The sequence below is a fragment of the Filicampus tigris genome, chromosome 3 (genome assembly GCF_054856515.1).
Source record: "Filicampus tigris isolate MCC_2025a chromosome 3, RoL_Ftig_1.0, whole genome shotgun sequence".
Taxonomy (NCBI): Eukaryota; Metazoa; Chordata; class Actinopteri; order Syngnathiformes; family Syngnathidae; genus Filicampus; species Filicampus tigris.
Genome location: NC_141219.1, coordinates 6,237,281 through 6,264,671, shown reverse-complemented (window position 1 = coordinate 6,264,671; position 27,391 = coordinate 6,237,281). Strand labels below are relative to the sequence as shown.

Here is a 27,391-nt window from a genome sequence, read left to right as displayed (position 1 = left end):
CCGCAAGGTGATTGATGACAGGTCAGCTTGCGACGGCCTCGCCAACTTTGCAATCCTTCCACTGGGAAATTGCTCATTTCTCCGCAAGTCCATTTCAATTTGAAGCCGCCACAGTGCCTTGCTAAGTTTATGCCTGCACCTGCACGCATGCAGAATTGTGATGCATGACGGGGGCGGAGGGGTGGGTTGGCGGGGGGTGGTTTGGGAGAAGCTGACGTAATTGTTTGCATTAGTCCCTCGGATGCCTTGTCAAGGCGAGTATTGTTGCATGAAAGGATCAAAATGAACAGGCGTGACACTCTTATTTAGATAAGCACACATCCGGCTCTTTGCTCGCGGTTTCGACACGACTAAAACCAACACTGTGACGCAGTGGAGGGCTCTATGTTTCTTAGTTTTTTTTTTTTTTTTTTTAAGTTTTAAGCTCCCCTCGTCTCAGTTCAAAATAACCAAACGGGATCCTATTCGCCGCGGTGTGACTTCAAAGAGGTTATTTGTCATCGTATGGATTTGTGCCATCATTCAGGGACTTTTCCAGTGCTTGGGCTGCTATGGCTTTGGCGCAAATCCCGCCTGGACTGTACCCTCCCAGCCTCTGTAGTACTCACTGTTTGGGAGTTTGAATTTTCGTCATAAAATCACAGAAAACACATACTTTTTTGGGGTTGTTTTTTCTCTACCGTATTGGCCCGAATATAAGACGACGCCCCCTCTTTTTCAAGACTCAAGTTTGAAAAAAGTTTTTTTTGAACACCAAATTAATTTTTATACAGAAAATAACTAGAGTACATCTGAAACAAATGATTACAACAATATATTGGAGAGAAAAAGCATGTTATTTTGCCTCATTCAAATCTTAATATCTGAACATTTAAATATGTAAACTAAAGTGCAATCACATTCGTAAATGAATGGCTTCTGGTTTTTGAAACGTAAATAAACCAATCTATTGTGATCAAACACCAAAATTGCAATAACTGCATTAACCATCAAAGTGAAGTCTAACTGTAACTGTAGCCTTGAAACAAATCTGAGTTAAGGAAAAACATTGCGATAAAATAATGCAAACTGGTTTAACTTGAGAGTAGCTGAGATCTGTCATGACAGAACATTACTCTTCACAAACATTATCTGCCTCGCTGTGCGCACGTCATCCTCACGTGACAGGGGTGGGGCCTGGGGAGTCAAGTTCAGCATTCGCTTCGATGATATCTGACGGCATCAAGCGTCGTGAATGGGTGTGAATGTCTAGACCCCGAATATAAAACGACCCCTACTTTTTCAGTCTTATTTCAATGCAAAAAACACCGTCTTATATTTGGGCCAATACAGTATCAGAAAACAGGTGAGCCGTGATTGGTCGTTACCTGAGCCATGAGCAGTTGTGATGTCATTTTCAGTCGACAGAAGTGACAAAAATGGCCGCCCCCAGAGATGGCTAAAAACGAGTGGATTAACTGTAATTCCACAAACGCAATATTTATCAGAATGCCTTGTTTCAACTAGTGGGCTTGCATAGAACATATTCTTAAAAAAAATGTGTTTGGGTTAACTTCCACTTCAAGCCAATGTCCTGGGTAACCCTGAGGCACTATGCAAATGGTAGTAAACAGGCCGGGGGAAGTAATAGTACCAAAACCAAATATTTTCTGAAACTTTAGGAGGAAAAATAGAGAATTTTGTTGCTGTCTCACTGCACTCAACTATGATTAATCCAGCGTGATCACAAGTTGTGTGAGGGAGTTTATGCCACTACCGTTAAATTCTCGGCTTTCCAAGCATGAACATGGGTGCGCGCGCGAGCGCGTGTGTGTGTGTGTGTGTAAGCACAAACTGGTGAGCGTACGGGTGGCTGCCGATTGTTGGCAAGGCCTATTGTGCGGAGACCTCAGCGCCATCTGCGCCAGCTCGCTCGCGGCCTCGCTGGCTCATCGGGCCTGATGACGAGCAGATGTTTTCCCTGACTGTAGCAGGACCTTTCCTTCTACTTCTTGCATTTCCCTTCAGTCACCCCCACACACACGCTAAACCACAAACACGCATGGTAGCACACAAGTAACTCGACAAGTAAACATTATTCATTCATGTCCCAGTCATTTGCCATTTCATTTTACATCTAATACACAAACACGGCTGAACACGACGACATTCAGTTGAGCTCAACCCTTTGCCAAGCTAAATACCTTTCATGGCTAAATACCTCCTGCTAGTTAACTAGTAGACATAACGGGCAACTGGGACTTTTAATTTCCTGCTACCACAACTGCAGGTGGTGGGGCACCGGCCTGCATCAGCCCTCATGCAACTCAGTTGAGTCCAGACCACCTTATTCTCATATCCGGATTTTGTCATTAAAACATTTTTATAAAGAATATTTTCCCAGCAGGCCCACTAGTTGAAAGACCGCATTCTGATTCATATTGCGTTTGTGGAATATGAGTTAAGCAGCAAAAATCCGCCTCTTTTAAGCCATCTCCGGGGGCGGCCATTTTGTCACTTCTGTCGACTGAAAATGACATCACAAGTGCTCAGGGCTGAGGTAACGACCAACCTCAGAAAACCGGTCAGCCGTGATTGGTCGTTATCTCAGCCCTGAGCAGTTGTGATGTCATTTTCAGTCGACATAAGTGACAAAATGGCCGCCCCCGGAGGTGGCTAAAAACGGGTGGATTAACTCTTATTCCACAAACGCAATATTTATCAGAATGCCTCGTTTCAACCAGTGGACTTGCATAGAGTATGTTTGAGTTGACTTCCTCTTTTAGTTTCAACCAGTAAAGGCTGACATAATGGGCCACAGAGTTCCTTCTAGGTGCTACAAGCGCAAGTAGTGGGGCACTGACTTCCTGATCCCGCGTGACACTCAGTGGAGTGCAGACCTCCGCTGAGGCCCAACAGTCCTACTTTGGATCAACACCTTATGCTTTACGCCGGTAATGCTCCAACTCGTACTTTGCAGCCTACCGCGACTACAACCAAAGGAACGTGTTTTGCCGTGTGGAACTTTTATGCGATTTGAGAGCGAGGTCGCGGGGGAGGGCATTTTTAAAAAGCCCCAAAAGGACGGATTTAATACGACATTTGAAGAACAACCACTTGGTGGAACATGGTGTGGTTTTTGAGGCAGAAGAAGGCAGATGGAAACTATCAAACGCAGCTCACGCTGGGCAACGCGTGCCATTATGAGTTTGACAGTCAGAGGGCTAAACAAATAGCCCGGAAAATAATTGAATTCATCAGATTAACTAACCAGTTTTTCTCAGTGGTGGAAGACACTGCTTTCCACGGTGTGTTCTCTCACTTGGAGCCCCACTATGTGCTACCCAGTTGCAAATATTTCACAGATGCAGCCTTGCCAGAGATTGCTCATCCTACATTTTTCCGGTCCATTGCAGAAAATCTTACACACACCCCCAACAATAAATATCCTCAGATTTCTGTAGTCCTCTATGAAAGCATACTGATTATCTTTCTCTTAAAAGGAAGGGTCAACGCAAACATTTTTTTCAAGAATATGTTCGATGCAAGCCCACTAGTTGAAACAGGGCATTCTGATAAATATTGCGTTTGTGGAATAAATGTTAATCCACTCGTTTTTAGCCATCTCTGGGGGCGGCCATTTTGTCTTCCGTTGACTGAAAATGACATCACAACTGCTCACCACGACCAATCACGTCTGAGATTCAGAAAACAGGTGAGCCATGATTGGTCGTTGTGAGCAGTTGTGATGTCATTTTCAGTCCACGGAAGACAAAATGGCCGCCCCCAGAGATGGCTAAAAACGAGTGCATTAGTTTCAACTAGTGGGCCTGCTGGGAACAGATAAAAATATGTTTGGGTTGACTTCTGCTTTAATCTCAATAAAACATTTGCAAACATCTGCTTTTACTTTGGAAAACAATGATCAACAATCATGCCATTTTTCTGACATGTTGCAGACTAAACCAGTAGTGTAACTGATATAATTTGATAATTTATTTTTGTGCGTTTTCTGCACTGTCAAATGCAAATATAGTCCTGTTTTTGAATGAAGGGATGGACATTAATTTTTTTTTTACAATTCTCATTGATCTATTAATTTGAAAAATGAATCGACGCAATCGATTAGTTGCAGCTGTAATATTTACCCCTCAAAACTACAATCAATCCATGTGATCGGTATATGCAGTGATTGGCAGCTCTCAATCATGGAAGATCGGAATCGACAGTCCATAACTCTAATCGGAGCACTCGTTCTTTATCTCCAAACTGTCATTAGGATTCAACTTGTAACGAATAAATACAGCTATATAGGGCCCTTTTAATATATATACATATACATATATATACATATACATACATACATATATATATATATATATACATATATATATATATATATGGTGTATTTGTTGAGTGCAAGATTGAAAAAAGTCATTAAGTATAATAAAGTAAGCTGCAATTCTGAAACAAATGTTTGACCTTCATTCTATAAATAATAAATACAATGAAAATGAAACCTGAAAACTCATACGTAATATTCATTGACAAAGTCGAAAACTAAAGATATTTTTTCAAGAATTATAGTTAGTTTTATAAATTAGTTTCCGGGTTTTTTTTTCAAAATCAAGTGTCTTGATTTTATTTCGTTAAAGAAAAATGTTTTTTATTTTATTTTTATTTTTGTTTTAGTTATTTCATTAGTTTTCGTTAAATGCAGTATAATAACCTTGTTTTTTGTTCCATGGAATACAAGTACCATGTAGTAAAAGTAAAAGTCTTTGGAGATGAGATGGAGACATTTAAATTTGCTCCCTAACAGTACTAGCCATAATATTGAAACTATTTGACACACCGGAACTTATTATATTTATTACGTTCGATTTTTATCTTCATTTCAAATATATCTTTATCATTATTTTAGTCCGTATTACTACATGGAGTGAGTCATGACTACAGTTAGGCAGCAGATGCCATTTAAACCCTTATTACCTAATTTTAGGACTACATTTATGCACAAATGAGTAGGCAACAAGCCCATTAAATATTTCCAAACGTTTGATCCATGTGCCTGAACATCATTGTGACTAACCAAGGGCCTGTTAATGCAGGTTTTGATCAGCGGCGTCATGTTCACATTATCTGTGAGAGTGCAACTGTCACAGGACTGCGGAAAAAAAAATATTAGACAAATTATGAAAGGCCACTAACACTGTGGAATATTGACAGTTTCACACAGCGTGACGTTAATTAATCCCCATAAAGGACTCATAGCTGCTCGCTCATAAATTAAGACATTTGGCACGCTAGGATACTCCAAAACTAAACTAAATTTAGAGATCCCAAACACAACCGTGCAAAACTCACTCAATCACACCCTCTGGAATGTGTTTAGCCCCTGACAACTGTTTCACCTGTCAACACCAAATTGGTTGAACGTGTCTATCATGAAAGGGAGCAAGAAAAAGCCTCAAGGACCCATGACTGAATTGGAACAGGAAGTCGGCCATTCTGGGTTGAAGGATAGTACTTTTAAAAACTCGTACTAGAGGTCAAAATCCAGTTAATTTTTTTTGGGGGGGGGGGCAATTCCATCTAATGTGGCCATAGCAAGTTGTCAATGTTTGATCATTGTGAGTCTTTGCCCTGAAAACGAGGGTGGAAAGGCCCCATTGCTGCTTTAATTATTATTTGTGCTTTGACGATGTTGACGCTTATGATAATGGTGCCATAGAAGAGCATCTGGACTGTCGTTTGTGATGAGTCGCTGACATTTACAGAATCGAGTGTGACTAAAGGCAACATCTGTGTCACATTGGCCTAATATCTTATTATGCAAAGTTGATGGAGTCCAACTGCGCGATTAACCGTCTGAATTTAGGACTTCAGAACAACTTTGAAAAGCTATTTTACGACAGAATTTTGGCCCGGACAGGCAGTGCACAAACTAAGAATTCAAAAGTGTTTTGTGTGCATTAAAAGTCATTGCTGGAAATACCTATACGAGTACTTTGCTGTTCTTATTATGTATCTACGCTCAACAAAAATACAAACGGAACACTTTTGTTTTTGCTCCCATTTTTTTAATGAGAAAAACTCAAAGGTCTAAAACTATTTCCACGTACACAATATCACCATTTCTCTCCAATATTGTTCACAAATTTAAATCTGTGACAGTGAGCATTTCTCCTTTGCCGAGATAATCCATCCCACCTCACAGGTGTGCCATATCAAAGTACTGATGGGACTCCATGATTAGTGCGCAGGTGTGCCTCAGACTGACCACTGTGTAAGAGAAGGACTATTTTTGATTTTTAAAAATCCAGCGGTAATTAGAGTCATATATTCTGTTACAAAGCCATCGATATCGTCATTGTCTACATAGATCTTAACCATATATCACATTCAACTGGTTCCACTGGTTCAAAATCCATAAGCGTGTGGTCTTTTTTACTACGCTCACTTATTTCGGAGCTCCCACGATGGTCTGTGTACGGCATTGGTACACGAAAAAAATCCAAGGGCTCGCGACACCGTCACGTCAATATTCTGATGTATTTCATCGGCTAAAAGTCAATATTCTGATGTATTTCATCGGCTAAAAGTCAGAGAATTGGATTTAAAAAAAAAAAAAAATGACGTATACGCTCTCCCGGCTGTAGAGGTCGAAAGATGTAACAGCGCTCCTGGCTTTAGTGGTAGAAACGCAGTTATGGGTTAAAGTGGACAAGTCTAGGGAAAAAGAGGACGTCTGGTCACTGCTACACATGGATACGTAAAGTCCGAGTATAACTGACCGCGTCCGAGTGTTCACCTTATTTAAAACTTCCCGTTACCATGTTAGCATTCAGCAACGTTGACTCGGGCAAACGACTAAATCGACAGCTTTGATTGGTTTCAAAGACAACCTATGCTGGCAGTGGTAAGGTTTAGGGTGAGGCATAAGGAGGTATAAGAGGACGTCTGACCACTATGGCTACATGAGTAAACTAAAATGACTGAGATTGATGCACCATGTTCAATTCATTCAAAACTTTCACCGTGCAGCAAGGTGGGATTCAAACAGAAACACAAATTGATGTGGTTGAATAGATGCTGAATGAAATGATGAGGAATGGACACAACCAGGTAAACGAGGACATCTGGTCACAGAGGGAGAACTACCACAGTTCATTAAAAACTTCCGAATTAGCATGTTAGCATTTAGCCCAAGTAGTAAGTGCTAAGATTCTTTACCAGGTGAAACATGTGACACCATCGCTAGAATGCGAGGCCAGTCTGCAGTCATTACTCTCAATAAAAAAGTTGTGTGTGTTGGGAGGGGCATTTGGACCGAATTATCTGTACGATTGCCCTTTTGAACTACCGTCAATAGTATTCTCCTCACCCGCGTGAGGTCCGTGTGTGAGGAGAATGCACCGGCGTCCCACCTCAGACGCCACAAAAGGGCAGCAGGTGCATTTAAAAGCCATACCTCAGATGCTCGCTGCGTGACCTTTAGCTACACGGGAGAGGCTGGATGATTCCCCGTGGACAAACCGTTCGGCTCCGGTCGAGGCGTCAAGAAAAAAAAAGATGGGGACGCGGTGAGAAAACATATTGTTGTTGTTTTTTTTGTGTCTATTTACACTCATGGCCGGGGTCGTAGACAAATTCACATAACCTGCAAGCCGCGCTTACCTTGCAAGATGCAGCCCAGGACAGAATATTGGTCGATTTAAAATTTTCCCATTGGAAATAACGGAAATTTTACCAGCTGTTTACATGACACACAACTGAGACACGTAGCACACTGCTGTCAAGTTGTGACTATGAAAATGAAGCAGGAAGTGAAATCAGTAGGCAATTTATGGCAAAATTGTGGTGACATTTTATGGAATCACGCCACAACGCCACACAAAAGCCTGAAAAAGAAGCACGGTGTCGTTAAGTGAACAATTTTCCGGTCTATCAGAATAGTTGTGTGATGTGAACCACACTCTATGCTTCTTCACACTCTTGTGTGATCATGCTTTAACTTCGAGAGCCTGAAAAGAGCACAGAGCGGGAGAAGCGATCAACATTCCAGCGGAGAGATGTTGGGCAACCACTGTGCTTCGTTGCAAGACTTGTTGAACCATGACAGCACTGCTGTGCTTCCCCCCCACCCACCCCCCCGCCCCAGGTGTTTGAAGTAAAAAAAAAACATGCCCAACATCTTGTTACAGTTCTGCTTCAATATTGTTCACTTCTTCCATTCTGTGCTTCCTTTTCAGGTAGAAGGCTGTGCTTCTTCTGTGCACACTACGGTTCTACTTTTGACTTGGAAATACTTCAAAACATTGGAAAGAAGTAAAACATCCTGCTATTATTCCGCCCACTTCTCTTGCTCTGTGCTTCTTTGTCGAGGCTTTGGAGTCAAAACATGACGGCGGTGTGCTATACACAAAAGCCTGTGCTTGTTTTTCAGAATTTGTCATTGCTGTTTCGCTTTGACGTCAATGGCCTTAAAAAGAAGCATAGAGTGAGAGATTTGGACAAGCATTACAGCAGAAGAAAAGTGCAATGTGGTGCTTCTTTTACAGGTTCGTGTGTAGCACACGATTGTCAGACGGTTGACTTATCTCGCTCCGTGCTTCTTTTTCTGACTTTTATAGCCCTTTGCCATTCCACCTGGCAGTTTTACCTGAACGAATCGTGCACCAAAGTAAATTTGATGCTGTACTTGAACCATTTGGAGTATCGGCATAGTTTTGGTCACTTTTTGAAGATAACACTTTGAATTTTTCTCCTCAACTGTCAGAATCTTTTTAAGTGCTACGGGCACTGAATTATGGACGTTTGAATACATAGAAGGCCGCGGGTCGTCCGTGGGTCGGCCTTCTTTTATGTATTCAAACTTCCATAATTCAGTGCCAGTAGCACTTAAAATGATTCTGACAGTTGAGGAGAACAACTCAAAGCGTTATCTTCAAAAAGAGACCAAAATGCCGATATTTCAAATGGTTCAAGTACAGCATCAAATTTACTTTGGCGCACCTTTCGTTCAGGTAAAACTGCCAGGTGGAATGGCAAAGGGTTCAAGTCAGAGTGCCACGCCAAAGGCTGAAAACGAAGCACAGAGTAAGAGTAGTGAACAATACTACAGCAGAGTAGCGCTCTCACGGAGAGCCGGCCGGAGATGATTGGAGGCTAAAGAGATGACAAATCCTGAGTGTGGCTTTATGGATTGGAATGAAAATGCTCCGTGTTTGGATTCCTGGGCCGAGACAGCCGATTTATCATCTGGCAAACGCCGGGTGATCGTTTAAGAGGAAGATCTGATTTGGAGATTGTCGCAGCCTGCCTTTGTCGCGTTCTGCAATTTGAGTGGGGAACTGGAAAAAAGGGAGCAAGCGGATGCAAATTAACGCCGCAGGAGAGAATCTGAGTTGTTGTCGCCCCTTTCGCCATTTTGGCTCTGATACTACTTTTAATCAGACACTTGCACGGGAGTCACAGACATCCTTTGGGGTGCTAAAATTCTGATTTCTACAGAGCAAACTACAGTATAAGAAAAGTGTTCTCACAATGTGTTTCTTTCTCAGGCGTTTGTGTTGCACACAGCTATCATGCTGTCACATCTTTTTCAGACTTCTGTGTAGTAGCTAATGCTACTCAAGCTAATTTTTCACACTTCCTTCATACTTTGTTACACTGTGGGTTTTTTTAAGGAATTTTTTGGAGCACACTGCTTTCATGCTTTGTCACGTTTTCAGTCGGTGCTTCTTTTTCAGACTTCTGTGTAGTAGCTAATGCTACTCATGCTAATTTTTCACACTTCCTTCATACTTTGTAACACTGTGGGTTTTTTTTTTTTAAGGAATTTTTTGGAGCACACTGCTTCCATGCTTTGTCACATTTTCAGTCGGTGCTTCTTTTTCAGACTTCTGTGTAGTAGCTAATGCTACTCATGCAAATTTTTCACACTTCCTTCATACTTTGTAACACTGTGTTGTTTTTTTTGAAGGAATTTTTTTGGAGCACACTGCTTTCATCCTTTGTCACGTTTTCAGTCGGTGCTTCTTTTTCAGGCTTTTGGATACAACACTTTGTTAGTCACACACACACAACACGTTGTTCTTTGTTTTTCAGGCTTTTATGCACAATGTAGCACACTGCTGTTTCGACCCGCCGTGTCTTACACTTTTAACACTGAGCTGTCCTCCGTTTGCACATTTCTATGCGTGTATTTGTGTGTGTGTGTGTAATAGAGTATCGATCAGCTCGGGTAACATGAACCAGGGCGACATTAAACTCATGACAGCACAACAGACACCTCACACAGACTCCATACATCTCATACTTGCACCACTGACCTCAAGACCGCTGCTTTGACCAGCCTTACAAATTCCACTGCAGCACACAGACGCGAGATAAAGAGCAGATCCACCTGCAATGCGTCTCAAAATGGAGATGCAATTTTACCAGAGCAGGCTGTGATATAATTTTGATCAGATACATTTTGAAGAAAAAAAAAAATATTCGGTATCATGTAAATACTAGGGATAGACCGATTATCGGCCGGGCAGATTATCGGCCGGGCAGATTATCGGCGTCGCTATTTGGCATTTTGACAAATATCACATCAGGCTTTTTTTAAAAATCTGATAATAAATCCATTTAAAACTGGGTTGAAATCAAAACAAAGACAAGTGAAAGTCATTTCTGTCATTTAGAAATTTTTGAGGACTTCATTTACTGTAGAACACTACATGGAGCTATTTTGGGGGGGGGGGGGGGTTCATTTGACTTTTTAAGACATGCTGACGACCCCGAGTGCTCGCTGAACTTTTTGTTGGATTTTATAACAAAGATGGATACAATTATAATCATATTAAAAATATTGACAAAAATGTATAGTAATGATAATTAAAAAATAAATAAAAACTATGCAAATCTGGAAATGTGTTCAATAAACAAATGCTTAAAGACATTCAACAAAGTTAAGAGTTTTTTTTTTTTTTTTTTTAAGATTTTGACACATTTGAATATTTTATACCAATATTTGCCCGTTTGCGCTGTTACGTCGACTTAACACTTCCTAATGGAGCCGCATCTTTAGCTCGCTCTGCTGTTTTTTTTTTTTCTCCAAACTTGAATCAAACAACAAACAATATAAGACTCACTCTGCTTCTACTAGCTTGTGGCAATAACAGAAACGCCTCATAATGACGGCGCAGTAAAGACGGTTTGTTCCGAAATGTCGGAGTAAGTGTTTTCATGCGTGCCGATCGGATTAACAATCGACATAAACTGCCTCTCTCATTAGGAATAAAATCTTGAATCTTGGAATGGGCTTGATCGTATCCCGAATGAGGTGTGTTCATGAAGCAGTTTTATCCGAATAAATGTGTCCGTGTAAACATAGCCAATTATAGGTGTAAATAAACTTTTTTTTTTTTTTTTTACGATAACTGAAAAAACATTTTTATCAGTCCAATACATGTTGTAATTGAGCAAGACTGTATGACTATCTTAGCTGGACTTAAAGTCACCAGTCATTTTTTTTTTATTTTTTTTAAAGAGCCACTGGAGAGTTCTGAAAAGAGTCTAAATACAGCAACGAATTCGCAAAGTTGGCAACACTGGCTGTGCTTTCGTAAACTAAACCTCTCTCTACCCAGCCATTTAGTCAGTGGAAGAAGTGCATATCGGCTAGGGACAACAGATACATACTGAATTTTAATTCAATTGAATTCAGTTGTGTTCCTTTCTAGGAAAAGGGGCATGAATATTTAAGTTGGAAAAAAAAACAAAAACATGGTATTTGCCTGTGCACATAGTAGTTATGTTTAATTGGCGTTAGGATAATGAGGGTGTCCTTGGAAAAAAAAAAAAAAAAACAATTTTGTGAATCCCTGCTGCAAACAATTGCATTTTATGATCATGAGGCGTCTGTCTGGTGCAACTGGTCAGAGGACCTTGTGTACTGCATTCCCATATGTAATCTCTCCCCTTGCTGGCAACAAATCAGAAATACAACTGTAAAACAAAGCAGCCCTGCCTTCATACCGAGTGGCGAGAAAGCATACACGGCTCTCCAATTAACTCTACAGCTGCTTCTGGAATAACACGGTTTGTCCGATGCGCTCCCTGTTGCGCGCTACATTTATATTTCATGATGTCTTTGGCAACGTTAAACGCTAAAATATCTCTCGAATCAGTTTGTGGGCTTACCGGGGAGAAGGAGGCTTCTAAGCGTAGAGCATTTTTCTCCCGTTTTTGTTGTGAGGGGAGACAACGCATCAGTGGCGATGAGTTTCAAGTTAGCTGTCTGATGAAATTGAGTAAATGATGATAAAATGATTAAATCGGGTAGAGTGAACCCCTACTCCCCACAAAGGATAGGGACTGAGCCCTGCCGCTGATAACTAAAATCTGCTTAATTGCCCCATTATCAAAAAGGCTTATACTGTAATTGCTTATAAATGCCACAAGATGGCGGAAAAGAACTAGTATGTGAAAATGAAAGCTCCTCAAGTCAATTCAATAGTTTTTTGGGGCACCATGATGCCACTAAAAGGTGTGTGCACAAAACAGAAATGTGAGGGTTTTTTTTGTTTTTTTTTTAGCGAATAATGGTGGATAGGTCAAAAAAAAAAAAAAAATCTGCGAATAGGCAAATTCTGGAAACCACATTTATGTATGTGGTGGTTCACTGTGATTATAAACATCTTGGAAATGGCATCAATTGTGATTTTTCATTATTCGAGGGTGGGCTCAGTTCTTATCCTCTGCAAATAGAGAGGATTTACAGTAAATGTCGAGCGACAAAAAAGCAAAGAAGGAAATGCAAAAGAGTACAGCAGTAGCACATAGTAAAGATGTCTTGGAGGTTCGTCTTCGTCGTCTGCGACAAAAACATGGAAAGAAAACAAAAATATGTATGGAAAAAAAAAACAGATGTACATGCGCCCGCTGGCACCGTGACACCGATCCAGTCACCTAATAACATCCCGCGATGCATACATCATCCTCCCGATTTGATTAGAGACGGGGATTTATTTATTTGTTTGGCGCCGGGGAGCACCGCTGTCATTATTCCGCCTTGTAAATAATTCAATAAAAATGCCAAGCGCAGCCCTGCTCTGCATTAATAATAGGGGTAATAAAGGCGGTACGGGCAGGAGCAGGTGTGCACAGGTACAATGGTGGCACTGATGATGGGAGTACACGCATCAAATGTCAAACGCAATGCTGCCTTCGAATAAGCGTGCGACGCTGCAAGCGTGGAAATGTCACCGTTTGCCGCTGATTCCGCTTAAGGGAGCCAAGTGATGGTGCATCTGTTGCTCCAGCAGAGGGTGCTATTTTCTCCTCCCTTTCCAATAGTGGCGGGATGTATTTTATACTTAATACAGAGAAGTGATTCAATTAGAGGCGTGGTCCCCCGTGTGGTTGAGTCAGAAAAGGTACGCAGCCACCTACTTTTTGGGCTGCACAGATTTTCCCATAAATGAAATAAGATTAAAAAATAATTCAACAACAACAACAAAAAAAGTTGTGTATTTTCAGCAGAGCATGGTCAAAGTTGTATCATTTCAATGATTAGCTATGAAAACTTAGCTTTTATTATTAATACTATTATTATTATTAAAAACAATCTGTGTAATTTGAACGTATGAATGAAAATGGTTCCACACACAGCAACACCTGTTGCTACCAATGGGTAAGAGTTCTTATGTTGATTAGTAGTTGCATGCAAATTGTTCCTCATTTCATTCAATCAAAATTCAAAATGACACGTTAGACAAAGAGAAAGGTCGCCTTTTTTCTTATCATTTGAACTATTGTTATTCGCCATCCAGAGGAAAACAAATGATGGCTCATTTGCATTGAAGTTGTACACATTGGGAAGCTTTTTGTTTTTGAAAACAACGCAAAGCAGTGCCGCCACAAACATTAGGGCTAATTATACAAATATGGCCTAAAAAATGTCAATGTCCTATTAAATATTAAGCTCTACCCCCACCCCCTCCCTCTTCTTGACATTAAGGCCAGCAATAAATTAATCCCTGTTGCCTTTGAGGTACTAATAAGAGTGCGGAGGAGGTGAAGAAGTCGACGGACAATTAACTTCTCTTGACACCGGATGGACAATCTCACCACATATGCACTAACTAATGTATGGTGGTGACTCAGAGTCAAATTAGAGCCGCCGCAGCCCCAGCCTATTATCTTGGCATTCTGCAGGAGCCACAATGAGTCGCAAAGTTGAGAGCCATTAGGGGAAGAAATAGAACTGAAAAGAGCACCCCCCCCTCCCCCACCCCCACAAAAATGACCTCAGGTGAAAATGAGATAACTTCTCTTTATGGCTTCCACAATGAGGCATTATCAGCAAGAAAGGGCACTAGGCAGGCGGAGGGTGGGGTGATACGAAGGGGGCGCGTAATGGCGAGGGAGGGATCTCCATTGATGGATCAATCCGAAGCGCGGGGCTTGGAAGTGGCAGGGCCCCGAGAGGAGCTTCTGCCAAGAGGCCCACTGGAGATAAGGGGGGGGTAGTTATTCCCTAAACTTGAATAATCCCAGGACGGCGATGCTAAACCCCTCGAGGGGTTATGAGACTTCTGAGAGTCTGTATGAGCAGTTGAAAGGGGGAACGAGGAGGTAATGTGTTTATTTCGGAGGGTTGCTGGTATGTGATGTAAAGTGTCATTTTATGCGTATAGACACTTGGCTGATGAGATGCAAATGAATATGTTATAATTGGTGGGTTATCAAAACTAAACTAAATGGTCTTGGTTGGGAAATAATGTTGGTAGGAGCGCAGAGATTTCTCTGAACTGGTTCTCTTCCAAGAGACAATAAACATTAATTTGGTTGGAGCTTGTTTTTTTTTTACTACAACATCAATGCCGGCAATCGAATCACCTATTTGGCGGGGGTGGGGGGGTGGGGAGGGAGTGCTTTAACACACTAAGAATTTAGCAAACGCCTGAATTTAGGTAAAAAAACGCCACCAGTCTTTGCATGTTTATCATGACAGGAAGGACAAAAGTTAACAAAATACTTTTGTGTGAAACACAAAGGTTATTTTGGTTTTAAGGCGCTGTACATCCGGAATTCAGTCTAGCGCAAAGTGTTTGCGCCGTTGTGGGAGTGAACACTGCCGACTTGATTCATGGCCAATTCAAACGGCTTCTCTCATTCCGGTTGAATTCAGTACGAAAGAGGTCTTCATACTGGAGGTCATGGATGGATGGATAATAATAATTAGCATAGCCAAATTCCCAAACATGCTAAACTAGACTTGAGCGCATGTGGGCGAAATTGAAGTGAATATGTAGTGAAATGCACAGGTAGAGTAGTTGATCACTTTGTGGCAAAGTTGTTTTTTTGGGGGAATTTTGGCCATTTCCAGATGGTCACACCAAAAATGTAATTCTTGAAAGATAGGCGATGCTAAATTGTGAACGCTCCTCATAAGGTGTGGAGAGAGCTTGGCCGCAAAGATTGTTTTCACTATGAAACTCCAATATTTTCCCCTCCGGGTTGAGGTGTTCTGAGCATGTCCAACTGGGAGAAACCCTCAGGTAGACCTCAGAAATACTGGAGGGAGGGACTACCCCTGCCAGTTGACCTGGGAATCCCTTGGTGGTCCTCCAAGTGGGAATGGAGGAGGTGGCTGGAGACCAGGAAGTGTGGGCTTTCCCTTTTCTGCTCCCACTGTGACCCGGACACGGATGAGTGCCGGAATATGGAGGATAGATTTTGCACATAGCCACTAAAACAAGGCTCGCCTGTCACTCACATACAATAGACCACACTAACACCGCGTTCTCTCTGGAAAACAGAGAGTCAAAGATGGGCTTCCAATGACAGTTGAAGCAGTGTTCATTTTTGTCTTTTTGGGTTGAATGTTGCTTTTACTTGGCTTTATAAATCTATACATGAACCATGGCATTTCATTACCGTAGTTGATTGAGATGGGGACGTATTGGGCCGGTGCGAACTCCATACGCGGCCTTCCGTCATCGTACCTCCGTCCTTATTCCTAAAAATAATCACCCTCCGACTCCATCCGTCCTCGTCCTTTTAAAGCGCTTCCGTCCTTATTCCATCCTTTACGTTTTGTCACAAAAAAGGACTACGGTGTTACAGTGCAGGCAGTTAATAAAGGCGGCTCTCTGTCATCGCAGGAGAGAACAGTGGTCTTTTTTTTTTTTTTTTTTCAAAAGAACCCAACACAACACGCCGGTCGGTACTTGACCCGGTTAGGGACGATTACAGGGATGGACGAAATCGAAGTATCCTTGAGCAAGATAGTGAACCCCCTGTTGCTCCTGATGTTGCGTCATCCGTAGGTCAATGAGGTACAATTGTGAAGCGCTTTTGAGTACCAAGGGTAGAAAAGTGCTATACAAGTTAACAGCCCATTTAGCATTACCAGCCCATTTACAGCCCACAATTTGTCCATCAAACCAACCAACCAGTCGATCAACTGGATTGAACAAAGATTCACACCGATACAGTTGTTGAAACATCACAAGGACAACGCCAACATGTATAAGTTCATACAAATACAGTGACATCACGAGGCCATTTGATAGAACTTTAAACTTTATATTAAGGAGTATCCGTTGTGGTGAATCCTTATGCAAATGTGATTTATTTGTTAAATGTACAAACATTCCCAAAAGCCTTATTTTACTTTGCCTTTATGTGGTGTTTTGAGTAGAGTTGAAGGCGAAAAAAATCAATTTAATTCATTTTGGAATATGGCTGGAACATAAAATGCGGAAAAAATATATCAATTCCTTTCATTTAGTCTATACACTGTAAAAGTTGAGCTGTCTCAGAGATGTCAATATGTCGGGCTACAGTGGCCGCCTTGAGACCAATCCGCCTCCGCGTCTGTCTGCGAAGCGCGCGCGCGCGAACTGGACTGGCGGCGCCGAGCCGTAAGGGCGTCCAGGCGGAAAACGGCTACACGGGCCATGCGGGCGGCGGCGGCCAATAGAGAGTGCCGCGTTGGTTTTCGAAAAGGTCGTAAAGATTAACGGCGCTCTCCCGTATAACTCAATCACGTAAAACTGCCGCATGGTCGCATTCCAGCGCCTGCATTGCGCTGCTTGCTATTTGATGACCATTGGTTTGGATTTGATGGGCTAGAAATTGTACTAAAGGAGTTGTTGGAGAATTGAGGCAGGCTAATACATTTTGTACAGTAGGCAACACAGATTTAGTCCTGAAATGTAGTAAATAATTGACACTCTTCTAAAAAGAAGACAAACTAAAGGTGTTGCACTCGCCTGAAAAAAGACACACTACTGACGTTACATTTCCCTAAAGAGAAGCGCATAGAATTGTCATGGAAGCTATTGAGAGTTTATCGCCGTCCCCGCCAGTGAAATGAAAGCTCCCAGTCCCTAAGATAAAGACAACTTCTGCATTGCTAAACACTCTTAAGAAATGTAAACAACAACACTGGAATGGAAAGTCGCCGCTCTTCCGGGTCACCATCTTGCTTTTTTGGCGGGCGCAGCTAACCCGCGAGCGAGTCTGTCGGTTAATTTTCACATCTGGTAATCTTCCAGCTTCATTAGCAAACAACGCGAGTCGTCGCGGCGCGCCGGCAAGGCGTGAGCAATAAGCTGTTTGGGCTAATTTGAGCACTGCCACAACTTTTTATTTGTGGAGCCCGATGATGGCAGGGGGTGGCGGGAAGCGGTGTGGCGGGGGGGTGGGGGTGGGGGGGGCAGCGGTGTTCGGTGGGGGGGGTGTTTGGCCAACAATGAGCCACACTAAAAAAAACTCTCCCAATCAAGCTTCATTTACATGAGCTGCAGACAACCTTCAATTGACTTTGGGGAGCTGCATTCGGGGAGAAGCGGACACGCATATTACGGCGCACACTGATGCATTTGTAATGGAGGGAGCCTGAGCAGGGGGAAAAAAAGTGCCAAATGGAAAAAAAAAAATAAAAGATCAATTCCCCCCAGCATGGCACCGCGTGATGGATTTGACATTCATCAATGCCCTGTCAGCTAATGCATTTGGTTTTATATTACACCTGAGATTTGCTCCTCACTCCCTCTCACTTTTCTTTTACGGCTTCACGACGCCAGATTAGAATGGTAGAATTGTGAATTAATGCCTGAATTAATTTTCCGCTCTGCCGTTGGAGGGCAAAGGATTTTGGGGGGGAATATTTTGGGCTCTGAGAATCTTTATTTTTGGTGAAAGGGTGACACTGGAAGGCTTAGAATCAGAAGCAAGCCCGTATTTTATTCAATATGAATCCATGAAGAGGTAATACACACGCACAATATATATATATATATATATATATATATATATATATATATATATATACATATATATATATATATATGTATGTATATATGTGTACACACATACATACAAAAGAACATTTTTGACTTTCCTGTAAAATTGCAAATTTGACCTCCATGCATTCAAAATGCCTTGAAAATAATCATAAAAAATGTTCCCAGGAATTGAACACATCCCTGCCTTTTCCTGTTCCCAGGAAGATTTTTATATTTTTTTTCTATTCACATCAAGGCAGGCATTTAATCCCATGAGCCTGTGCGTTGATTCCCATTTGAAATCTCATCTTTGTTGCATCTTAACAATAGTAACAATACAGCAGTGAGTCGTAGAGCTTGGCAGGCCTGAAAAATGTAGAACACGTTTACTCATTCATTCCCCTGCGTAGGCTCCCAAAACTCCTGGGGAAGAAAAGCAGAACGCAGTAATATTCAGAGCTGTGATGTATCTTGAAAAGATTTCGTTGAAGCTGTCCTGTTTTGTGGCAACACTGGAGGGCGCTGTTTGTGCTATTACAACTACAGACTGCAGCCTGGAGTATAAATCAATTGGTGTGATGCAACTAAAAGTTAGTTTGCAAACTGAAACGTGTGCTTTCTTATCGTGTTACATTTTTGTTGACTTTTTTTTTTTTTTTTTACCTACTTTGTTGTTATTGATATTTGGACTGACATTTGGACTGACATCAACGTAGATCAAACATTTTTCACATTGCAAGGAATATTTTTATTTTTTTTAAGGATCCACTCATAAACCTACATCAATTAATAAGCATAACTATCATATGAAGCCCTAAATGCCATAGTTACCTTTTTTTTAATGAAAAAGTTGTAACATTTCAATAACTAAAACAGTTGAGACATTTTCATTTTGTTTTTAAGTTTGACCTATAAAAGCTTGCGCAATACATATTTTAGCATTTGTTGTCATTTACTGTGTAGCTTTAACGTTTCAGAGAAAAATTCCACCTGTTGCTGAACCTAACCCTTAATTCAGATTATCATTAACTATATATTAAAGTAGCTGTCATCTTATTATTATTATTATTATTATTATTATTATGGTATTATAGAAAACAGCCGTGTGAGCCGTTATTGGTCATTACTTGAGAACGAAGCACCTGTGATGTCATTTTAAGTCGACAGAAGTGACAAAATGGCCGCCCCCTGAGATGGCTAAAAAACGGGTGAATTTTGCTTCGTAACTCATATTTCATATTAATCATATTGCCTTGTTTCAACTAGTGGGCCTGCATAGAACATATTCTTGAAAACAATTTGCATGGCATTTCTCAAAGTTTTGGTGAAGAACAAATGCCGATTATTTGCAATCGGCATTGTGTATTTTTTTTTTTTTTTCTTCTGACAGCTGCCTTTTGATGTGTCACTGCTGATTGCTTTTCTCGCAGCGTGAATGCAAGTGTTACACGCCGAGCCCATCTGCGGCACGTGTTTTGAAGAGGGTGATGTAATTTCCCGCGTTAATTATCTGCACCCGAATTAGGAGGCAACCAGGAGTCTCTCTTTACTTTTCTATTACTTTTATACACTAGAAGTGCTACAGTTGAAAGTCCTTACAGTCGTGGAGGGGAAGTCAACCTCCAAAAATCTTTGCAATAATATTTTCTATGCACCTTCACGAGTATAAACATTGCATTTTGATTAATATTGCGTTTGTGGAGTATGAGTATGAGCAGGAAAATCTACCTGTTTATAGCCATCTCCGGGGGCGGCCATTTTGTCATTTCTGTCGACTGAAAATGACACCACAGTTGCCCAGGGGCTCAGGAAAAGACCAATCACGGCTCACCTGCTTACTGAATCTGAGCCATGATTGGTCAAGTGAGAAAATGGCCGCCCCCTGAGATGGCCAAAAAATGGGTGGATTTTAATTCTGAACTCATATTCCACAAATGCAATATCAAGCAGAATGCCATGTTTCGTTTGTGGGCCTGCATATAACATATTCTTGTAAAGAAAGTCTTTTGGTTGACTTCCCATTTAAATTTAGGTTTGGTTTTAGATTTAAGGGTTGGGATTAGTGTTATTGGTTACTGGCATTTTTATTAAGGACTACTGTTAGGAAAGTTTAGTTAAAGGTTTGAGTTAGATTTAGGCATTAGGGTTAGCATGAGGACTGGGTTGGTGTTATTGTTCAGGCCTCTTAATACTTGCGTGGGCACTGGGTTAAGGTTTATGTGTTAGGGCTAGGATGACTACAAAAATGTACGAGTAAAATAGATCTGATTTGTGTTAATTTGCTTCTAAATAGATGTAATTAGTTACAACTCAACCCAACAGCCCAACTCAACAGCCCTAATGGGAGTGTCAGCGTGGTGTTGTTCCATTCAATAGAAAACAAAAAAATATATACTAGCACAGTGGAGAGTGTTAATCGCCAACATGTTCCCCCATCAAGCTGTAGATGGACACGTCCTCCTTTCAAGTCTCTGCAGCACTGGGCAATTACACACACCTGTTATCCACTTAATTGGTCAATTAACTCATCCGTCATTACGGCGAAGTAGGTCAGCCAAATTAGCAATTAGCACACGTTGAAGGCAACCTACAGGACGTGGGCGCAGGTGTTGGCGTGTTGGTATCAATGATATCAGCAACCGCAACCATCCCAAAAAGTGTTTTTTTCAGAATATGACTTACCAAAAAAAAAAAAAAAACATGTCAAAGAGAATAATTGAAGGCATGAAATGCATGTGAATTCAAACCATGAAGATTTTGGGGTGGACCTTTTTATTTTGCTAAACCACACCTAAAATCCTGACTGACCAATTACACCAAGTAACCGGTTCCGACATGTTCAACTGTACAAAGTGATGAAAGCGAAATTATACGACACACATTACATAATACAGAGGTTGGAAAGGCATTTTCTTGTGACTTTATTGTCATGAAATTAGACATTTTTGCACCCAACAACTACTTCATGCTGTACCTTTAATCATGGGGATTTTTTTTTTTTAATTTACTTTAACCTTTCTCCTTGTAAAACTTCAACTTATATATATACAAACACCTTTTTTTCCACAATTAAAACATACATTATTTTCAGATCATGATGATTTTTTTTGGGGAGGTGGGTGAAGAAATAGAAAAAAATTCTTCTAGCATATACAACTTTATTCCCATGAGATGATGACCTATGATGAAAAACTATTATTATCTTTTATTTAAAAAGTATATGATTCTTGTAAAATTCGATTCAAATTATTTTCAATTGGAAAATTACTTTTTTGAACTTCGTAAAAAAAATAAAAAAGTATTTAGTATTTCTATTAAAATTTCTCTGAATTACACAATTTTCTTCCTCATAGACTTTTTGCCTCCAAAACTTTTTTTTTTTTTTTTCTGGACAAAATAGAACTTTATTTCCCATCAATCTCAATGACCTCTGCCAAGCTCACAATGTCTCTTATTTGCCGATGGCCAACATCACAGCATAGTGGCGAGTGAGAGCTTTGTGCTAACACGGTAACATCTTCCCTTAACTGAAAAATAGCCCTGAACTGGTTTGGGGTTATTGTTGTTATGTCCCCGCTTCCTCTATCCCCCGCGGCCATGCTGCTTTTGCGCCTGCTGGACTGATATTAAATCTGTGTTTGCAGCTTGTTATGCCGGTATGCTTTTTTTTTACACGTGCTATTTCCCCTCTCACCCTTTTTCCCTTTGTCGGGCCACAACTGACCTTTTCATCATAGCCCCGAGTCTACACGAGAACATCTCGAGGGACTGGCAGGAAGTGCCGTTTTTGTGCCACCGCTGGCCTCGGTCTAAAAATGTCACGGTGCAACACAAACAAGCGTTAATGACCTGCGATAACAGCAGACAATGAACAACTAAATGCCTTGTGAAAGATTAATTATAACATTAAAAAAAAAAAAGTGTGACTTAAAGGGCAATTTATTGTTCTGCTTTAGCAGCCAATAAGATTATATAAAAAAGAAGACGAAGAAGAAGAGACTATGATGTCAACTGTTTGAACCTTACACATTCGACATTTTTTCCAGAAAATGTCTAAATGTCATTTTTGTATAACTATGTATTTCTAGAGGACTTTGTATGGCTTCATTCTCATACGATTGTGATTTTTTTCTGAAAATAAATTCAACTGTAAGATGACTTTACTAACGACAAAATAACAAATATATATATATGAAAATATCTCATTGATTAATGCTTTATTTCATATACAATTACACTTTATTGTCCATTTTAACTAAACATATCTTCATTACTCATATAGCAGAGCTGGGCATCGCCTAACCGTGACGAAGTTCCTCTCTGCATATATTTAGCCCACCCACGTGGGCCCAGTCCGTCCCGCATCGCACAAGCAGACATGCCGCCAAATCAAGAAAAAAAAAAAATCAAATGAAAACAAGAGACACACACACACACGCACAGCGAGGTAATTGGTGAAATAAAAACAATATGGGGCACATGTCATTGTGTCCGTGGGACTGAAAGGTAAACAACACTGTTTAATTTTTTTTCCTTTATTTGATTGAGTGTCAGGTGTATGGCACCTGCGCGTGACGCGGTACCGGTTAAATCCGTTCTCAACGATGTTAGGCTGACTCGGACCGACTGGGACCACGTGGGTCGGCTAAATATGCAGACGGGAACTTTGTGACGGTCAGGCGATGTCCAGCTGTCAAATAGTAACGCTATCTTCAAACCCTAACCCTGCTTGAAACCCCAACTCTAAACCCCTGGTTTGAACCTGAAACCTGGTTTGGCCACATACTGTACATTGAAACCTAATCTGAAATCCTAAAACAGAAATAAAACCCTCATTTCAACCCCTACGCCTGGCTTGAGGTACAGAAGTGACAGAACGATCTCCATCTTGCAATAACTATGTTATGTAGATAGAACGTATTTACGTTACCCGAGTTATAATATATTTGTTACTTGTATTTATTTAGCGCTCACTCAGCGTTCGCTTGTGATTGAACGCGAGAAGAGAGACAATTGGAAAACAAGCGGCATTATAAATTGTATTTATTCTGCCTCCCTTCGGGACATTGACAGTTCTGAAGCAACTTCATCAGAAAATGTGATCACAATGTGAAACAAAGCAGAAAAGATGAGAAAGTACAAGTAGAAAAACATGTCTGACAAGAGGCTGCTGTCTGACTGGTAATGGAAATATTGACAGACAATGTTGAAGCTGATTTGTTGTGATGTCGCATACAGCAGAAACAGCAGAGGTGTCATGTTGACTCTGCAAAAACACAAGTGAGAAGTAATAAAAGAGACTTTGGAGACCCAATGTAGAATTTGATTTATTTATACTCGCTCAAAGAAGAAATAAAAAGATTTCCCTCAAGAGGGGAAAAAAAAATTTGATCTTACTGATTAAGTGACATCATTTAACTTCGTACAGCCAAGTTCATACAGCTGCTTTCCCTAGTTCATAGCACTGGCATTTAGGCTAAGGGAAGCCGAGCATTTTATTGATCATACTTTGTCCAAGTGAAGCCCTGGTTGAAACCCAAATTTGATCTCCTAACCCTGGATTGAACCCCAATATGAAACCCTAACCCAGGCCTCAATCCCTATCACCCGGTTTGAACACTTTAACTCTAATCTTTGTTTAAAACCCTTCATTTGCCTTGAATCCCAAATTTCAAGCCCTGACCCTAATTTGAAGCACTAACTTGAAGCCATACCCCTGGTTTGAAACTCAATTGGAAGCCCTAACCCTACTTTGAAACCTTAAATATAACTTAAAACTCTATTTTGAAACCTGGGTTGAAACCTCGACTTGAAGCCCTAACACTTCCTTGAATACCTGATCCTGGTTTGAGATCCTGAAACCTTCCATTGTATTTCATATCTTAAAGTGAAGGACAAGGCTGCTTGCTGTCTATTTCCCCTTTGCCTTTCCCTCCTTCTGCTGCTATGAATGAGCGACTGAACCCATCAAGTTACGGTGCACAGAGCCCAGATCTCATATCGGCTCATCTATGCAGAGAAAACAACTTCTACCTCAGCCACTTATGCAGGTAAGAGTATCTTAAGAACGATGAAGCCAGTCGATCAACAGCGGCGTTTTAAAGCTTATTCAGTTCATCGTGACCCCAAGCTTTGTGCTCCTCTTTGACTCCAGAGATTAGACTGTGGTGAGCATGCACAAGCTCAGTGCTAATGTAAAAAAGAGCCCAGTCACTGTTCAGACAAACCAATACAAGAAAAGGCCTCCAATCTTGCAATTCTTTAGAAGATTAAAGCTGCAAGCCGATTGGAGTACACGTATACAGAGTTTGAAGGAGAGTATCATGAGTGGGGTTATTGCACGTGTGAGACATGCGTATACATTTCTTCCCCCTACTGGCAGTGGTGTATACGCGTATCAAACCTACTGGACTTCAGGGAGCTAAATTATCAGAGTTTCGTGTTTTATAGCAAATTCAAAAACTGCACCCCGCCACCCCTTGACTGAATGACATAGACTTTGCAACATAGCACCATACATCTGTCTGGTTTAGGTAGTTCAAATTTGGTAGCAAATGGTCAAATCTGTCAGACAAGTCTTGAAAAATAACTGGAAATGAACCTAAAATGGCCGATTCACAAACCAAGATGGCAGATTTACTGCGTTCTTTCAGGGCATGGGTTTTTGAAACTCATAATAGACAGGCCTACCAAATTTCATGTCAATATGGTTTAGGGTGCTGAATTTCTAATAATTGGGGGCACTACAGAGAATATGATGGTGTTTTATACCTGCAAAAAACGGATGGGAAAGCTCTTGGCATGGCAATTCATGAGGATGAGGAAACAAAATAATGTCAATAGTTTGTCTTTAATCACTGCCAGATATTTCCAGACTCTCTTTTACCCTAACATTTGAAAAATATTGAAAAAAATATAAATATGGCTGGACTGTGAAAAGACAAATATATTCGTCAATGGCAGTGAATGAGTTAAACACCATTTAAAGGCTACCAGAAAATGGCCAAAATGATCATTAAACTTCATCTCTGGAAATCTCTGCGATCCTCAACCGGATAAGGGGTAGGAAATGGACGAATGGATGGTACCGGATATATTTAACACAACCGATGCAGGTTTGATTTCTGGATCATTTTTCAACAACATCAAGCCACTTCACTGCCAATTCCAAGTCCAGAGGAGAGCAACAGATGTGTCTGAAAGGGCATTTGGTGTAAATATAGGACTTTCTCACTGACCGATAATGGAAGACGTCTGGCAAGATGATACGATTTCTTGAAACTCCAGGATGTTCCTTTTCCGAGGTTCTGCTATGGATTTTTTTTGAGCGGGCCTTTTTCCTCTCACTTCTTTTACAGTGTTGCAAGGCCAGCCAAATTCACTAAAGCAGAAAACTCGTCTTCTTCGGCTCTGCCTGTTGAGATTTGACTCAAACCAGAAGATTATCGCCTCTGGTGCGACTCTGCCTCTGAGGGACATTTGCTGAACTAAAAACATCCCACTTTGCCTCATATTGTCCCTTACACTGTGGCCGCGTGTGATGATGATACCGCTGTACAGTCTTCCCCCGGGCTTACTAATAACTAACAATGTTTAATTGTATTTATTTAATTTATTTCTATATTTTAAAGACCCTGTGGCTTTGCGTCTTTGCTCATCCAGGTGGATATATTGAAATCCGTTCTTACACAATGACATGTGCGCACTTAGCATAAATTTGACACTGTTTGACTTTGCGCACTTGCCGTGATTTCTGCATAAACTCTTAACCAGATTGCGCCAACAAAGGCTAAGCCTTATTTGCTCCTCAAGTGTGCACCGCCAAACAAAAGCGACTGGATTTGTGTACTCTAAGTGTGAGTGGGTTTATGCATTCCTTGGGCATCTTATTATGGTCCCTAATTTAATGTGACAATGCACTGAAATGTCATTTTCCACATTCACTGGCATTCGTTTTCAGGTATTGTTTTGGCTTTTTTCAAATCTGCTGATATTCCATCAGTCATTTGATTTGTAAGGCCACAGAACGTACGTTTTGAAAGCCTGTAAGCTCAGCAGCTAATTCAAATATGAATGCAGCGGATTACATTTAGAGCAGTTTTTCATGTGGCCTTTGATTTTGAACGGTGGAGTAATTGTATCAGTAAATTAAACAAAACGACAATGACAACCAGCTAATGCACCCAAATGATGCTAATGCTGCTAGCTAATTGTAAAGCATTGTTTTTGTTTCTTGAAAACTTTGCTTTGACAGCCTTTAGATTTACCCACAGAATATTTCAGATATAATGTACTCAAGAAGGTTGGAGTTAGGACTTCAGGTATACAGCTACTGGTTTTAGCATCCTGTCACATTCGCTGCGGAGTAATGTGACAAAATTAGACAGTATTAAACATATTTAGATCCAACCGATTGATACGACTTCAGCTTTTCAAGTCTCAACATGACTCACCCTTACTTTTTCCCGCATCACATTAATCAAACTGTGACACCCCTGTTTATATTTAGCCCTCATTCCTGACCCCAACAAGTAAAGCCCCCGCAAGCATTCTTGGGTACGCTAACCCAAAGTTGCAGCATCTTTGATCGACGGGGTTCACATCACCGAGGGGAACGTGATTCAACGTGACATCCTGAAAAGCAGAGATCCCTGGCAGCGGGACGGGATTTTTCACAGTGTGAAGCTGTAAGCTCATAAAAGACGCGAGCCAGTGATGCAAAGCGTGTATCCTCCTTGTTGTGCTTTTCTAATACCAAAGTCTCTCCTCTCTCCCTGTCTCGCTCTCTCTCCTTTCCAGCACAAGTCCCTTCTTTTCCTCCTTGTTCTTTGCTGCTTGAATACTTTGCTGGGTTGCTTCCCCAAAGCTACTTGTTCCACTTGCTCACATTTACACTTATCCAATGCAAATTAAAATTTACCAGCTGCTGGTTTGAATAAGAAAAAAGGGTAACGGAAAGGCATCATGTTGACAGCTGTCATAGTTTGATGAGATTTCCAGTGCCGACATTTTATACAATACAGTACCATTTTATTTATATAGCGCATTTCATAACAGCTTAAGCTGTAACAAAGCACTTTACAAACAGTAGACAATAAATAAAGACAATAAAAGGC

At 40.9% G+C, this 27,391-nt stretch overlaps 1 long non-coding RNA gene across 8 annotated transcripts in view; it reads right to left on the bottom strand.

Annotated features, from left to right (window-relative positions):
* The window catches only part of LOC147149682 (uncharacterized), a 268,040-nt gene that overhangs the window by 51,610 nt on the left and 189,039 nt on the right, over positions 1-27,391 (bottom strand). For 5 of the 8 annotated variants that reach the window (XR_015086165.1, XR_015086167.1, XR_015086176.1 and 2 more), the window contains one exon: positions 23,211-23,541. The exons of the other annotated variants lie outside the window; for them this stretch is intronic. This is a non-coding gene — a long non-coding RNA (uncharacterized LOC147149682). Of the gene's footprint in view, positions 1-23,210; positions 23,542-27,391 lie in introns of those variants that run through there. 8 annotated transcript variants of the gene reach the window in all.